Below are 14,947 nucleotides of genomic sequence, written 5' to 3' on the forward strand. Positions count from 1 at the left end.
ACAGGCATTTCCATATATTACCAGAGGGAGTATAAATCGAAGCAGTCATTGAGAAGGCTGATTTAACAATGGCAATTCAAATAAAAAATGTGCATATCCTTTGACCCAGAAAAACTACTTCTATAAATATAATCTGATTTATATTTGGAACCAATATATGCACACATTATTCATTTTAGCATTACTTGTAAGATCAGAAGGTTGCTGCTGCTGCTGCTGCTGATGCTGCTGCTGCTAAGTCGCTTCAGTCGTGTCCGACTCTGTGCGACCCCATAGACGGCAGCCCACCAGGCTCCCCTGTCCCTGGGATTCTCCAGGCAAGAACACAGAAGTGAGTTGCCACTTCCTTCTCCAATGCATGAAAGTGAAAAGTAAAAGTGAAGTCGCTCAGTCGTGTCCGACTCCTAGCGACTCCATGGACTGCAGCCCACCAGGCTCCTCCGTCCATGGGATTTTCAAGGCAAGAGTACTGGAGTGGGGCGCCATCACCTTCTCCGTCAGAAGATTGAAAACAACCTAAATCTCTATTACTGAGAATCTAGCTAAATAAATTATGGGGACACTTTTATGCAATGAAATAGTCAGTCATTATTTAAAAGAATAAGATGTATCTATGTAGACTGTTATGGTGGAAAATCAAGGTGCCAAGAACTGTGTTTATTCTGTTATTTTCATTTAGCATATATAATTTTTTGTGAGATAGAATATCTCCAAAGTATACACAAAATTGGTACTAGTGCTTTCTTCTTGGGAGGAAGGTTAAGTGGCTTTGGAGAAAGAATGGGAGGAAATTTTACTGTTCATTATATATGGCTTTGAATATTTTTATTTTTATAATATTTATTCAATGAAAAAATGAATCAGAATGCTAAAAACCAGCACCTTACTCCTGCCTGAGGGTTAACCAGCTTGTTTTTCAGACAGTGCTGCTGCTGCTGCTAAGTCGCTTCAGTTGTGTCCGACTCTGTGCGACCCCAGAGACGGCAGCCCAGCAGGCTCCCCCATCCCTGGGATTCTCCAGGCAAGAATGCTGCGGTGGGTACAGCCTCTTTAAAAAGAAGAGAGACAACACTCAAGGCAGAGCTGTCCAGGAAATGCCAAATTGGTCTGTTAAAACAGTGATCTTGAAATACACATTCTCAGCTACTGTCCCTGACTGGCTCCATTACTGGCTGGCCTTCTTTCAGCTCTCCTGGCTGAAATGACTTCCATTGCTCCTGCTTCTTGATTACTTTAAGCTGGCTTGTCTGAGGTCTGTAAGTCAGCTTGTTTACTCCCTCCAGTGATAGCTTCATTCTCATCTACATTCTTGAAACACACAAGCAGTACTTTATCCCATCATCTACCTTGGATTACTCATGAGCGTCCCTTTGACCTAGCCCCAGCTCAGTTTCCCACCTTCTATTCCTATGTCTACAGAATAGTTAGGTATTCGAGCAGGCAGTCCCCTTCTCACTCCAATTCCTAGGGAAGAATCCTCTTCCCTAGGGATAGATGTCTTCTCCTCAATTCAGAGGAGAATTTCATGCAGGGCAATGACATGTACAGTATAGACAGTGGATCACAAAGATCAGGTGTGGGAGATACAAGAGGAGGTGGTAAAGTCAGTTAGAATTCTTCTACTAAGATCCAGAGAACGACAAATAAGAACTTGGCCAGAGAGATGAGGGAGAAAATGAAAAGTGAGTGAATTTCTAAATTTTTTAGACTAAGAGAAGTCACTGATATCTAGAACACCAGGGGCAACTGTCAAGGAGAACTACGATCCGTGGCTTCTGGCTTGATAACAACAAGGAAGTTGGTGCTTTCCTGATATGGGAAAAAGCAAGACACAAAAGGGCAGAGGGACACCCAGAGATTGAGATGCTTTGATAAAACCTGGCAGGGAAGTAGGGTAGGTGTTTGGGTATAATAGCCAATAGTTATTGATGACTTAACTGCACTCTAGATCTAAGTGGGTTTATATGTATAAGAGGTTTATATATCATTATGCACTGACTGTTTATGTCACCCCCAAAATTCATATGCTGAAGTCCTAACCCCTCATGTAATGGTGTGCCCTCAGTCATGTCTGACTCTCTACAACGCCATGGACTTTAGCCTGCAGGCTCATCTGTCCATGGAACTTAACAGGCAAGAATACTGGAGTGGGTAGCCACTTCCTACTCCAGGGATTGAACCTTCATCTCTTGCATCGCTTGCATTGGCAGGCAGGTTCTTTACCACTGTGCCACTTGAGAAGCCCACATATAATGGTATAAAGAGCAAAACCCTTTAAATTACCAAAGAGTTCATTAGACCATGAGGGTGAAGTTCTCATTAATGAGGTTAGTGCCCTTATAAGAGACACAAGAGCTTGCCTTCACTTTCTGGTCTGGAAGATACAGAAGACAGCCATCTGCAAGCCAGCAAGGTGTCCCTCACTAGGCAGTAGATTTGCTGGTATCTTAATCTTGGAATTTCCAGCCTCCAGAAAGCATACCTTTCACCAGTTCTGTAAGAAAGAAATGTTTGTTGTTTACTCATCCTGTGGTATCTTATTATAGCAGCACAATCTAAGATGTAAGTAATTCAGGCTACATAACTCCTGGTGTTATATATTATTATTAAGCCAATTTTCCTGCCCTAACTCATTTAACCCTCAAAACAAATGTACAAGTTCTATACTATTATTAAACACATGAAAAAACTAGGAAATACAGAGGTCAAGAAATTTGCCCAAGTTCATCATGTAGCTGAAGAGGGGAAGAGCCAGGGTTTAAATTTGGGTGGTTCCTAAATTGAGCTCAGAGAAGAGATCCCATACAGAGAAATCCATGGTGGAGTCAGTCAATAAATGGTATTTATAACTATGAAAATGGATTGACACAGTTTAAGAAGAGCATGTTGTTAAAGAAGAATGCAAGTCCTGTGGAAAGCTAATGAGTTAAGGGCAGTTAGAGAAGGAGGATTTAGAGAAGGTGAAGGACAAAGACCAAAACTGTAGGAAGAAAACTCAGGGATCTGACGCCCTGCCAATGTCATTGTGTGTTCACAATGGTCGGCTTTGTTTAAAGGAGAAGGAAAAGGAAAGGAGGAGAAAGGGGAAAAAAAGGAAAGGGAAAGGAAAGAAATGTATAAAAATATCAAATCAAATACGCTTATAATACATCAGAGGCCAAGGGGTAGAATCTTAAGTCTCAGGTAACAAGTCAGGGCCTCATTTTTCAGATGAAAAGCTGTATGTCTAGCTTAGATTTAGAAATTATAGTTTCCAAAATACATAGTTGAATTTATTGGACAACTAAATTTAAGGGTATTCCAAAAACTCCAACGCACAGTGTCCATAATCACACAAGGCATATGAGTATAGACTCCCTCAAGAAAGGAGTTTCCCTTTTACTTCCCAAGCCTGGGACACAGTAGACACGCAAAAATGACTTGATAATATTGGACAGAGCATGGAAAGATTCATGTAGAAGATAAGTAATTTTGAGGAAAATAATGTTACTTTACTAATTTCTTTTTATTTTTAATGTCACCAGATTTGCAAAGTTTGCAGTCTCAGAATTAGACTAGTTTCATAAAGCTCTCCTCACTTTGTTTTTCCCCATTCCCATACCAGTCAAATAAAATAAATCTTCAGTTCTGCTAACATAGCTTGAATTATTAATTTAGGTCTTTTTTACAGAGCAGAGTTTAACTTTTGAAAGAGTTTTACTACCAAATCATAAAGCAACAAATGTTCAGTAATGTTTGACATTTTGAAAGCTAGTCCATAGAACTGTAAATTTCAGATTTATAAGGGGAACATGTAGATTTTTAATTATAGCAATTTCATTAACTTCAAGATGTGCACTCAACCACACAGAAACGTTTCTTTCTTATAGTTGTTTGGGAACCAAAGAAATACATATGCAGCACCACAAATTAATGCCATGTCTTATGTTTTCCAGTATAGAAACTTTTCACTGATTTTCCACAAAATGTTTTCATTAGAGTCAGGGAGATCTTGGATTTTTAACCTGTCCTCTTTCAAAAAGAGATGGAAAAAATGTTTAATGCATGACTACTAAGAATTTTGTGAAAGACTTTCACACTAATGTTTAAAGAATTCCCAAGTGTCATTTATTTGATACCTCTTTTCTTTGACATAGGAAAAAAGGAAGTGGCAGAATAAAAAGAAAAACTACTGAAAACAAATAGACTGACCTATGCTTAGCCTGTCTCTATGTTGTCAGGTTGAGATGAAAGCCCCAACAGAGTCCCCAGGAATCCCATGGGTTCCTGTCTGCATGGGTTCTCAGTACACTACATGTGACCAAGAGAAGAAAAAGAAAATTGAGGAAGAAATAGAAAAAAACGTGTAACTGGTAATTTTTTTTCTTCTAATGAAGACAGCAAATAAAGGTGTTGTCCTTCACTCCTCTTGAGGGCAACTGAATGGGTCAAAACAGTAAAAAAAAATAGGGAAGGAAATATCATCTTCAATAGGTCAGGAAAATGGCCATGTTTTCAATATATGAGTCAGGATACGAATCTGCTAAACTGTGAAGGATAATAAAAGAAAATGTGTTCTACATCAGACTTGGAGGAGGATACAGTTCCCTCCCAAAATGGATCTCATGACCCAGCTTATCCAATAATTTTCAGAATTCATAGGAAAATGAGTAATAAAGGCATGATCAAGTCACAGGGACCAAAAGAGTCGCAGGTTGATACTACAGAACACGGAGCAGAGATGAAGGAGAAACCATGTTGACGCAACTGTTGCTGTTCTTTCTAGATGGGCCTCTCAGCTGTGGAAGGTGGGTAGAGGGAAAGCAGGGCAGTTTGCAATGTGGTAAGAAGACACACGCAGGTGGCTCTAGCGGTAAAGAACCTGCTTGCCAATGCAGATAGACATGAGATACACAGGTTCAATCCCTGTTTTGAGAAGATCCCCTGGAAAAGGGCACAGAAACCCATTCTAGTATTCTTGCCTGGAGAATCCCATGAACAGAGAAGCCTGGCAGGCTACAGCCCATCAGGTTGCACAGAGTCAGACACAAATGAAGCAACTTAGCAGGCATGCATGCAAGAGGACAAAGAACATGCAACTTTGTTGTGAGAATGCCACACTCTTAAATGGAGTGCAGCAGAACGGAAGTAAAATGTTTGAAGAAAGGGTGCTTGCTGCTACACAGCTAACTGGTAACTAACCTAGTTTTAGTAAGTTTTTACAAAAGCTTAAACAGATTTAGTCTTATTTGAGTTTTTATTTTATATTGGAGTATAGTCAATTAATGATGTTGTGATAGTTTTAGGTAGACAGCAAAGGGGCTCAGCCATACATATACATGTATCCATTTTCCCCTAAACTCCCCTCCCATCCAGGCTGTCACATAACACTGAACAGAGTTCCCTGTGCTATAGAGTAGAATCTTGTTGATTATCCATTTTATTAATAAATATAGCAGCAGGTACATGTGGATCACAAACTCCCTAGCTATCCCTTCCTCCCAACCTTCCCCTCCGCAACAGTGTTTATTCTCTAAGTCTGTAACTTTGTTTCTATTTCATAAATAAATTAACTTGTATCATTTATTTTAAAATTCCACATACAAGGGATGTCATATGATATTTCTCTTTGGCTTACTTCATTCACTATGACAATCTCTAGGTCCATTGACATTGCTGCAAATGGCGTTATTACATTCCTTTTAATGGCTGGGTAATATTCCATTGTATATATGTACACATCTTCTTATCCATTCCTCTGTTGATAGATATTTATGCTGCCTCCATGTCTTGGCTCTTGTAAACAGTGATGCAACGAACGATGGAGTGCATGTGTCCTTTTAGACTATGTTTTTCTCTGGATATATGGCCAGAAGTGGGATTGCTGGATCATAATGTTCAGTCAATTCAGTTCACTCAGTTTTGTCCGACTCTTTGTGACCCCATGGACTACAGCACACCAGGCTTCCTGTCCATCACCAATTCCCGGAGCTTGCTCAGACTCATGTCCTTCAAGTCAGTGATGCCATCCAACTATCTTATCCTCCGTCATCCCCTTCTCCTCCTGTCTTCAGTCTTTCCCAGCATTTGGGTCTTTTCCAGTGAGCCAGTTCTTTGCATCAGGTGGCCAAAGTATTGGAGTTTCAGCTTCAGCATCAGTCCTTCCAATGAATATTCAGGACTGATTTTCCTTGGGCTTTCCCTTAGGATCATATGGTAACTCTGTTATAAGGAGTCTCTGTACTGTTCTCCATAGTGGCTGTGCCAATTTACATTCCTACCGTGTAGGAGGGTTCCCTTTTCTCTGCACCTTCTCCAGCATTGTTTGTGGATTTTTTCATGAGAGTCATTTGACTGGAGTGAAGTGTTTGCAGATTTAGAATTGACAGCTCCACAAGAAAACAGGTTACTTGTGACAGGCACTTGGAGAGAGCTGCTTTTTAAGGTTATGAGAATATTTTTCTGATGCAAGTGAGTTTGGAATAACTGGGAGGAACAAGACATAAACACAGAGCCAGCACAGACTGGTTTCCCCAGGACTATCCAGGTTTCAGAATGGAGAGTCCTGCATCCTGAGAAACCTCTCAGTTCAGTTCAGTTCAGTTCAGTCGCTCAGTCGTGTCCTACTCTTTGCAACCCCATGAATCACAGCACGCCAGGCCTCCCGGTCCATCACCAACTCCCGGAATTCACTCTGACTCACATCCATCGAGTCAGTGATGCCATCCAGCCATCTCATCCTCTGTCGTCCCCTTCTCCTCCTGCCCCAAATCCCTCCCAGCATCAGAGTCTTTTCCAATGAGTCAACTCTTTGCATGAGGTGGCCAAAGTACTGGAGTTTCAGCTTTAGCATCATTCCTTCCAAAGAAATCCCAGGGCTGATCTCCTTCAGAATGGGCTGGTTGGATCTCCTTGCAGTCCAAGGGACTCTCAAGAGTCTTCTCCAAGTCCTGGGCAAATGAAGATGGTTGGTCAGCCAAGGAAGGAGCCACAATTCCTCCAAGATTCCTCAGCAAAAGGGATCCTAAAGGTAGTATTCTGACTTCAGCTTGGGAATTGCATTAGGAAAGCGGGAACAATCGAGAATGTGAGTGGGGAAGAGATGGGGCCCAGGCAAATGACTGAAAACATCAAGGCTACCCAAATCTGCAGCCGTGACACAGGGCCCTTCAATTCACCCAGAGGTAAGTGTTCCCTGGTGGCTCAGAAGTTAAAGCGTCTGCCTCCAATGCAGGAGACCTGGGTTCGATCCCTGGGTCAGGAAGATCCCCTGGAGAAGGAAATGGCAACCCACTCCAGTATTCTTGCCTGGAGAATCCCCTGGACGGAGGAGCCTGGTAGGCTACAGTCTACAGGGTCGCAAAGAGTCGGACACGACTGAGCGACTTCACCACCTCACCAAGTAAGTGTTTGGGTCCTGAGAAGCCTCACGCTTGTAATAAAATGATTAGATGATTTCTAAGCAGTGTAAAATATCACCCTGTTGCTGGAAAGCAGTAAGAAAGACACAAGGAAGCAAAGAAGACTGAAGTTCAGATTCCAGAAAGGCTGCTGCCACATCCCTATGTGGCGGCAGAGGGAATTTTGGCAGTGAAAGTAGTGTTTTATTAAAATGTCCAAAAATATTGTGCCTTTTGTGACTAATTTTATTGTTCCATTAGATGACTTCCTAGAACTCTCCTCTGGAGAAGTATTAGTCATCATTAAATAAATAAGCCCTGCTGCTCCTCCCCTGTAGCTCATGACATGGAGCAGCTCACATGACTGACAATCCAGGTCTGCATTTGTGCACTAATAGGAGTTCAGTCAAAATTATAAATCACAGATTTGTGGTGACACCGGTTAAGCCCAGATATGTACTTGCTTCAACACCTAGCAATCTGAGGAGAAAGGATGGTTGGGTGAATCACAGTGATGGTGAGACAGGCTTAACAAGTTACTGGGAATGAGATTAAGATGATTGACTACAGGGCCCCAGCTGGGGAGGGAAGGACGTGGGGGAACTGAGTAAATGCAGTGCAGGTAGCAAGACCACCATGTAATGGAAAAGCAAATGGGTTAAGCGGAGTTTGATTAAAGGATGGAATGTGAAAATACAAGATTTCAGTGATAAAAACCATTAAAATTGATTAAAGCTCCAGAGTACTGGCATGAAAGTACCTTGCTAAAATTAAGTGAAGAAAAATGTCCTTGAAGGATGATTGAAGGAATTCCTAAGGGATCGGATGGGTCAGTGTGGGTGCTGAATTTTTCCAGACTTATGTCAAAAGGCACACTGAGCCATGAAGAACTTCATGGAATTTGGAGAACGATCAAGGCAATTCTATCTCTGTCACAAATTCTCAATGTGGTTCACAATGAAATTCTCATTAGAGCAACTCTTGATTAGCACTAGTGCTTAGTCCTGTCTGACTCTTTGCATCCCCATGGACTCTAGCTCATGACCCCATGGACTGCAGCCTGCCACGCTCCTCTGTCCATGGAATTTTTCCAGAAAAGAATACCAGAGTGGGTTGCCATTTTCTCCTCCAGGTGATCTTCCTGACCCAGTGATTGAACTTGTGTCTCTTGCGACTCCTGCATTGGCAGGTGAGTTCTTCACAACTGTTCCATCTGGGAAGCCCTCCTTAATTTTGTGTTAGGGGAAAAGAAAAAGATGATATATGCTAGAAATCTAAACTTCAGGGGCTAAATTAACCTACCTATTACTATACGCAGTGCTCAGAAAACGGCATTAAATATCCAGTGCTGAAATAATTACACGTGATGTGCAAGATTTCCTGACTTTACAGTGGTTGAACATAGGCCTCAATGATAGGACAGCCAAAGAATTACTTAACTGCTTAAATATCAACAAACCTGATCTTAAAGTGAAGCCAGTCACTTCAACCACAAGTTATGGAAAAAATGACTAAATGATCACCATATGAACAGCTTGGATGCAAAAGGCAGAGTATCATCTTGTGTGTGTGTGCATGTGTGCGCGCAAATGTGGTTGTTATTCTGAAGTTGTCAACATGAGTTAGCTGAGGGAAAAGAGGCATATTCACTTTATTTAAACTTGGATCTTTCGCCTTTTCTGCCTAGTCATGCCTGGATGTCCATGTGGCTGATCATCCTCAAGTCTTATACCTCTTACCTTGTTTCATGCGCTTTCTTCATATCCTTCATTATGCCCCCAATGTGGACATTAATAAGACTTGCTTACATTAAAACAGGACTTTTCCCAGAAACTGAGAATCACTATAACTTTTTCAAAAGCATTGTCTTACTGAAGAATAACACATATTTACTGTTTGCCAACTAAGGTCCATCTAGTCAAGGCTATGGTTTTTTCAGTAGTCATGTATGGATGTGAGAGTTGGACTGTGAAGAAGGCTGAGTGCCGAAGAATTGATGCTTTTGAACTGTGGTGTTGGAGAAGACTCTTGAGAGTCCCTTGGACTGCAAGGAGATCCAACCAGTCCATTCTGAAGGAGATCAACCCTGGGATTCCTTTGGAAGGAATGATGCTAAAGCTGAAGCTCCAGTACTTTGGCCACCTCATGCGAAGAGTTGACTCATTGGAAAAGATTCTGATGCTGGGAGGGATTGGGGGCAGGAGGAGAAGGGGATGACCGAGGATAAGATGGCTAGATGGCATCACTGACTGGATGGACGTGAGTCTGAGTGAACTCCTGGAGTTGGTGATGGACAGGGAGGCCTGGCGTGCTGTGATTCATGGGGTCACAAAGAGTCGGACACGACTGAGCGACTGAAATGGCTTACTGACTGACCAACTGTGTGCCAACCTCTGTTCTAAGTATTCCATACTGATCAATTTATCTAATTCTCACGGTGATCTTATGAAGTAGATATAATCATTACCCTCATTATATCAATATGGAAACCAGGCATGGAGAGAGAAGTAACTTGCCCAAGCTGTAGCCTTGATTTGAACTGGGCAGTCTGGCTCCAGGGTATATGTTCTTAACCACTAAACCAGTGGTCTGCACAGGATGGTCCCCAGACCAGCAACAGCAGCCTTCTCTGGGAACTTGTTAGAAATTTAAATTCCTGGACATCACATCATATCTACTGAAACTTTGGAGGTGGGGCCTAGGAATATGTGTTTCAACAAGGTCTTAGGAGACCCTTTACAAAGAATCAGCTTTACCAAGCATTTTCCAAGCAGGCTCAGTTTGAGAAACACAGCAACATACCACCATGCTCAAAAGTAACAATGCAGTAACAAATATGTATAGACATTGAAAAGGCTGTGCTGACAAATTTACCCCCATACCTGGGACTTGGGATAACTGTTGTTTCAAAATTTCTGTATTAGCCTTAGATCCTAAATTCTACTGAAAGGAATTCACTGAAAAACCCACAACAGGGTAATGTTCATGGCATAAGCTGTCAGTATGCGGCTTGGAGTAGAAAAATACAACTTCTTGTCCAGCATGGTTTCCACATCTGCCCATGTGAAATTTCAGCTGGAGTGGTTTTGGCCAACAAGCAGTGTGTTTTGAATCACAGAGTCTGGTCCAGGTAAAAAGCCACCCAACTTTTCCAGAGTGGCAAATATCAAATCCATCTGCCCAAATGTCTGCATTATAATCCCAGGCAACACCTTGCCAGATCTATCATTATGAAAAAGCGACTCTGGGTCAGAGTTTCAACAATATGTTTCCAAATCATATTAAGAGATAAAATATCATTGCCTTTGGCCACGATCCTATATATTTTTTAAATATTCTTTCTGCTCAAATAATATATGTGCATAAAAAGTCTGAAAAGTAACCCAGTAATTAACAGTGTCTGCTTCTGGCAAGTGGAATTATGTGAGTATTTTTCTTCTTACATTTTGTATCTCCTGTCTTGACCTCTGCCCTGAACGCCAGACTCAAATACCTAATTGTCCACTCAACATCTATTTATATGTCTGATAAGCAACTCAAATATAAATGTAAAAATACAACCACTTCATTTCTAGACCCCCTCAATAATCATTTAGGCCCCTTTCTTTCCCATCTTACCATTAGGCAAATGCTTGGACCAAAATCTTATCTTCATTTTTATTCCCTTTCTCTCATAAATTATATCCAACCTGTCTGAAATCCTACTTAACCAAATATATCCAGAATAGGACAACTTTTCATTAACATCACAAAACCACCCTGATCCAACCTACCACCTCTTCTCAGCTGGATTACTGTGGTTGTCTCCTTGAAGGTCTCCGTTTTCACCCTGGCCCTATACGTATACAGTCTATGGGGTAGTCAGAGTGATCATTTTAAAACATGAGTCATGTCATGTCATTCTATTGATCAAAAACTTTCCAATGGCTGCCAAAACCTGTGAAGAATTCAAGATCTTATTTTTCTTACTTACAAGTTGATAAATTAGCCTATTACTATTTTATGGATGTTAACAGAAAACACAAGGCTCCTGGGTCCAAAAGGATTTTATGACTCACAGACTGGCAAGCAGCATGAGTATCAGCATATTTGCAACAGTTTCTCATATGCTCCAAGTTCCCAGAGGGCAATACAATGGGCCTAAATGATTGTGTGCATAGACAATGGATCCCTTTGTGGAAGAGGAACATTGAGGTCAAAAAGTCCATCATTTTGTAGGAAGTACTGAGCAAGCCTGATCTTTGTTCTGGTGGAAGATGTCACATCATCCCTCAAGGTTGCTAATTACAAAGACAACCCTGAGAAATAGCTTGCATAAAGAATGGCCAGGACCTTGCATTCTTGGCATACTTGGCAAGACAAGTAGGAGTACAAGAAATCCATGAAAGATAGTTTCCCCCAACAGTAGCTTCCCATGTTAATCAGAATAAGTTGTTAGTCAGTCATGTCTGACTCTTTACAATCCCATGGACCATAGCCCACCAGGCTCCTATGTTTACGAAATTCACCAGGCAAGCATACTGGAGCAGGTTGCCATTTCCTTCTTCAGGGGATCTTCCTGACCCAGGGATCAAACCCAGGTCTCTTGCACTGCAGGTGGATTCTTTCTTTCCCTGAGTCACCAGGAAAGCCCCAGAATAAAAGCCAAGGACTTTCTTATGATCTACAAGGCCCTACACTATCTGCATTCCTCTATGTCCATGTCTTTCTTTCTTCGCAAATTATCTCTACCAATCATCCTACCTTAGTCATACTGGGCTCCATGCTATTCCTCACACACACCAGGTACAATCCTGTTCAGAACTCTTGGACTTACTGTTGGTCCGCCTGGAATGCTATTCCTCCAAGATGTTTTCATGAGCTTGTTCAAATGTTACCTTCTTAGTGAGGCCTTTCTTGACCATATTTTTAACTGCTACTTCTGAACGTCTTGGCATTTCACGTCCCTCTATCCAGCATTTTTTACTTCATACTTATCGCCATCTGACTTTATGATATACTGTATATAATTTATGTGGGTCTACATAAATGTATACACATAACTTGTTTATGTCTATTTTATTATATATCACTCCTCTATGAGGTGGCTTCCCTGGTGGCTCAGATGGTAAAGAATCTGCCTGCAATGGGGGAGACCTGGATTTGATCCCTGGGTCAGGAAGATCCCCTGGAGAAGGGAATGGTAACCCACTCCAGTATTCTTGCCTGGAGAATTCCAAGAACAGAAGAGCCTGGCAAGCTATATCCATGAGGTGGCAAAGAGTCAGACATGACTGAAAAACTAACACTTTCCTCTAAGAAGGGAAGGACTTTATTTTTTCTATGTGGGATTTGTTCACAGTGGGATTGCCAGTGTCTAAAAGCAGCACTACAGCTCACAGTAGATGCTTAATAATAATCTGTTGAATAAATTAATGTTTTTGCATATTTTTCACATTTTCTAAAATAATCATTTGTATACCCAGAAAAAAACATTATTTTCTATATGCAAGAAAGAATTTCCTAAATAACAGCCAGTTGTTTCTGTATTCAAGAAACTTCGTTTGACCCTAGCCATGCCAAGGAAGAATTGCTAGTAACAGTCAATTTTACCAAGCATTTTCTATATTTGGGGCACTTCATAAATTAGTTTATATAGTTTTCACATCTTTGTAAGGCATCATCCCCATTTTACCCATGATAAAACTGAGGCTCAGCTGAGTAGCTTTTGTAAGATCACAGAGTTTGTAAGCAATGGAATTGGGACTATGAACATGGGCAGATATGAGAAAGGAGGGCCACTGCTTGAGTCCCTGTGATTTTTGAGGTAGCCTTGCCTCCTTCAAAATGCTAACTTCCTCTCAAGTGAGTGCGACAAATTGGGTTCTGCACTGCTGTCTGGGCAAAATGCCCTGAGCCTGGGTGGAGAACCAGATGGATACTGAACCTATATCTTCTTTTCTAAGTGCTCTCCAACTCTCTACCTTACATTGGGATCAACTAGATCTTGAGGATCTTAGAAATTGACACTTATGGGTAAAAAGAGACTGGCCCAAATGTGGGTTCCAGGACAGTGGCTGGACAAGTGAACCACTCCTTCTGGCTTTCCTTAGATCTCATGAGACTAGACCCCAAGAATGGCAGACTTGAGTGATTCTTACCCCACTCCCAGGCCATGTCCCAGGCTCAGGGCTTATAGGGTCCACGGCTGACAATTGGTCTTGAGCCACATTTGAGTCCTTGCATCATCGTTTGCCCGTTTATTTCAACCATGGTATCACTTAACTGTTTATAGCACCTGAGGATGGTGGGGGAAGTGGTCTTTTATGTATCCAACCTGTGTGCCCAAGCCCTTCCTCAGTGTTTCCATCCCACATCCAGCAGTATCAAAAAAGCCACCACAACTATCTAGTGCTGATGGAAGAAAACCAGCTGTCACATACAACTCTGCTAAATACAGTTGCATGCATTTGCTATGATGTTACAACATGAATCTGTGCACGTGTTGCCCTGCAGCCTGAATACCTCTTGTACTCTTGTCTAATTTCCATGTCCCTCTCATAATACCTTTTAGTAAAGCCTTCCCTGATTCCTCCTGCATTTTCCTCCAGAGGCCGAGGATCCTTTGGAGTCACCCTTTGTTTATACCTCTTTTGATATATAACAATGACTCTGTATTTCTAATTATTATTTCATAAGACTGTCTTGCTCTCCAAACTATGAACTTCTTCAAAGCTATCTTTATATCCCCAACAATTTGTCACCATACTTGATCCATACTAAGTACCTAATAAATATTTGTTGAGTTAATGAATGAAGAAGAAAACCAAGAAGTACAGACCCAAGTAACTTTGCAAAATTTTTAAATGAGTAACTTCAAATCATCTAAACACTACTTCAGGATGAAAAATTTTATTTGAATCTACTCCAAATTCTATTGATTTCCTTATGCAAAATACGTGTAATGTTCAAAGTCAAGGGGGCTTTCATGGCTTTAAGTCAGATCCTCCTTCAAAATCCTTTCGAAGTAACACTGACAATGAGGAGATGGTAAATGTTATATTATAAATAAGGCTAAAAAATGTATGCCTAATGTCATTTAGCATTGTTTTTCAAGATCCAAAAGTAGCCATGTGTGGCATTTAAACTTAACATCTGCTCTATTTCTTCAAACGAAGGGAGCGAGAGTAGGATGCCTTTGTTAAGAGCACTTTCGCTAAACCATAAAGGTAAGGTTGTCAGTGGGAATCAGATGACTGGTGGTGGCACTGGAGGAGCCACAGAGAGATGGAGAGAATAACCTGGTTTAGTGCGACTTTTCCTTATGCTAACCTTTGTCCTCCTGAGCTGAGAGCTTCTATACCTTCTGGTCCTCCCTCGCCAAACAGCTACTTCTTACTCGCTAGTCCATTCCCTTCCTAAGCCCCACCACAGCAGCTATTTTAACTGATGGAGGAGAATTTTTCTCTTAGGCATCCTAAAAGTGAAGGTGCTCTTCTAAACAAAACATCCTCCAAGATACTGTCAAGGAAAAAATACTAAATCAAAAGACACACCAAAAACTTAAAACAACTGGAATTTTTCCCACA

At 41.3% G+C, this 14,947-nt stretch overlaps 1 long non-coding RNA gene across 1 annotated transcript in view; it reads left to right on the forward strand.

Moving 5' to 3' along the window:
* Positions 1–6,773: 6,773 nt before the first annotated feature.
* Positions 6,774–14,947, forward strand: part of LOC132657702 (uncharacterized) — a 43,712-nt gene continuing 35,538 nt past the window's right edge. The window contains exon 1 of the long non-coding RNA XR_009596229.1: positions 6,774–7,009. This is a non-coding gene — a long non-coding RNA (uncharacterized LOC132657702). The remainder of the gene's footprint in view (positions 7,010–14,947) is intronic.

Source organism: Ovis aries, chromosome 1 (assembly GCF_016772045.2).
Source record: "Ovis aries strain OAR_USU_Benz2616 breed Rambouillet chromosome 1, ARS-UI_Ramb_v3.0, whole genome shotgun sequence".
In the NCBI taxonomy this organism is placed as follows: Eukaryota; Metazoa; Chordata; class Mammalia; order Artiodactyla; family Bovidae; genus Ovis; species Ovis aries.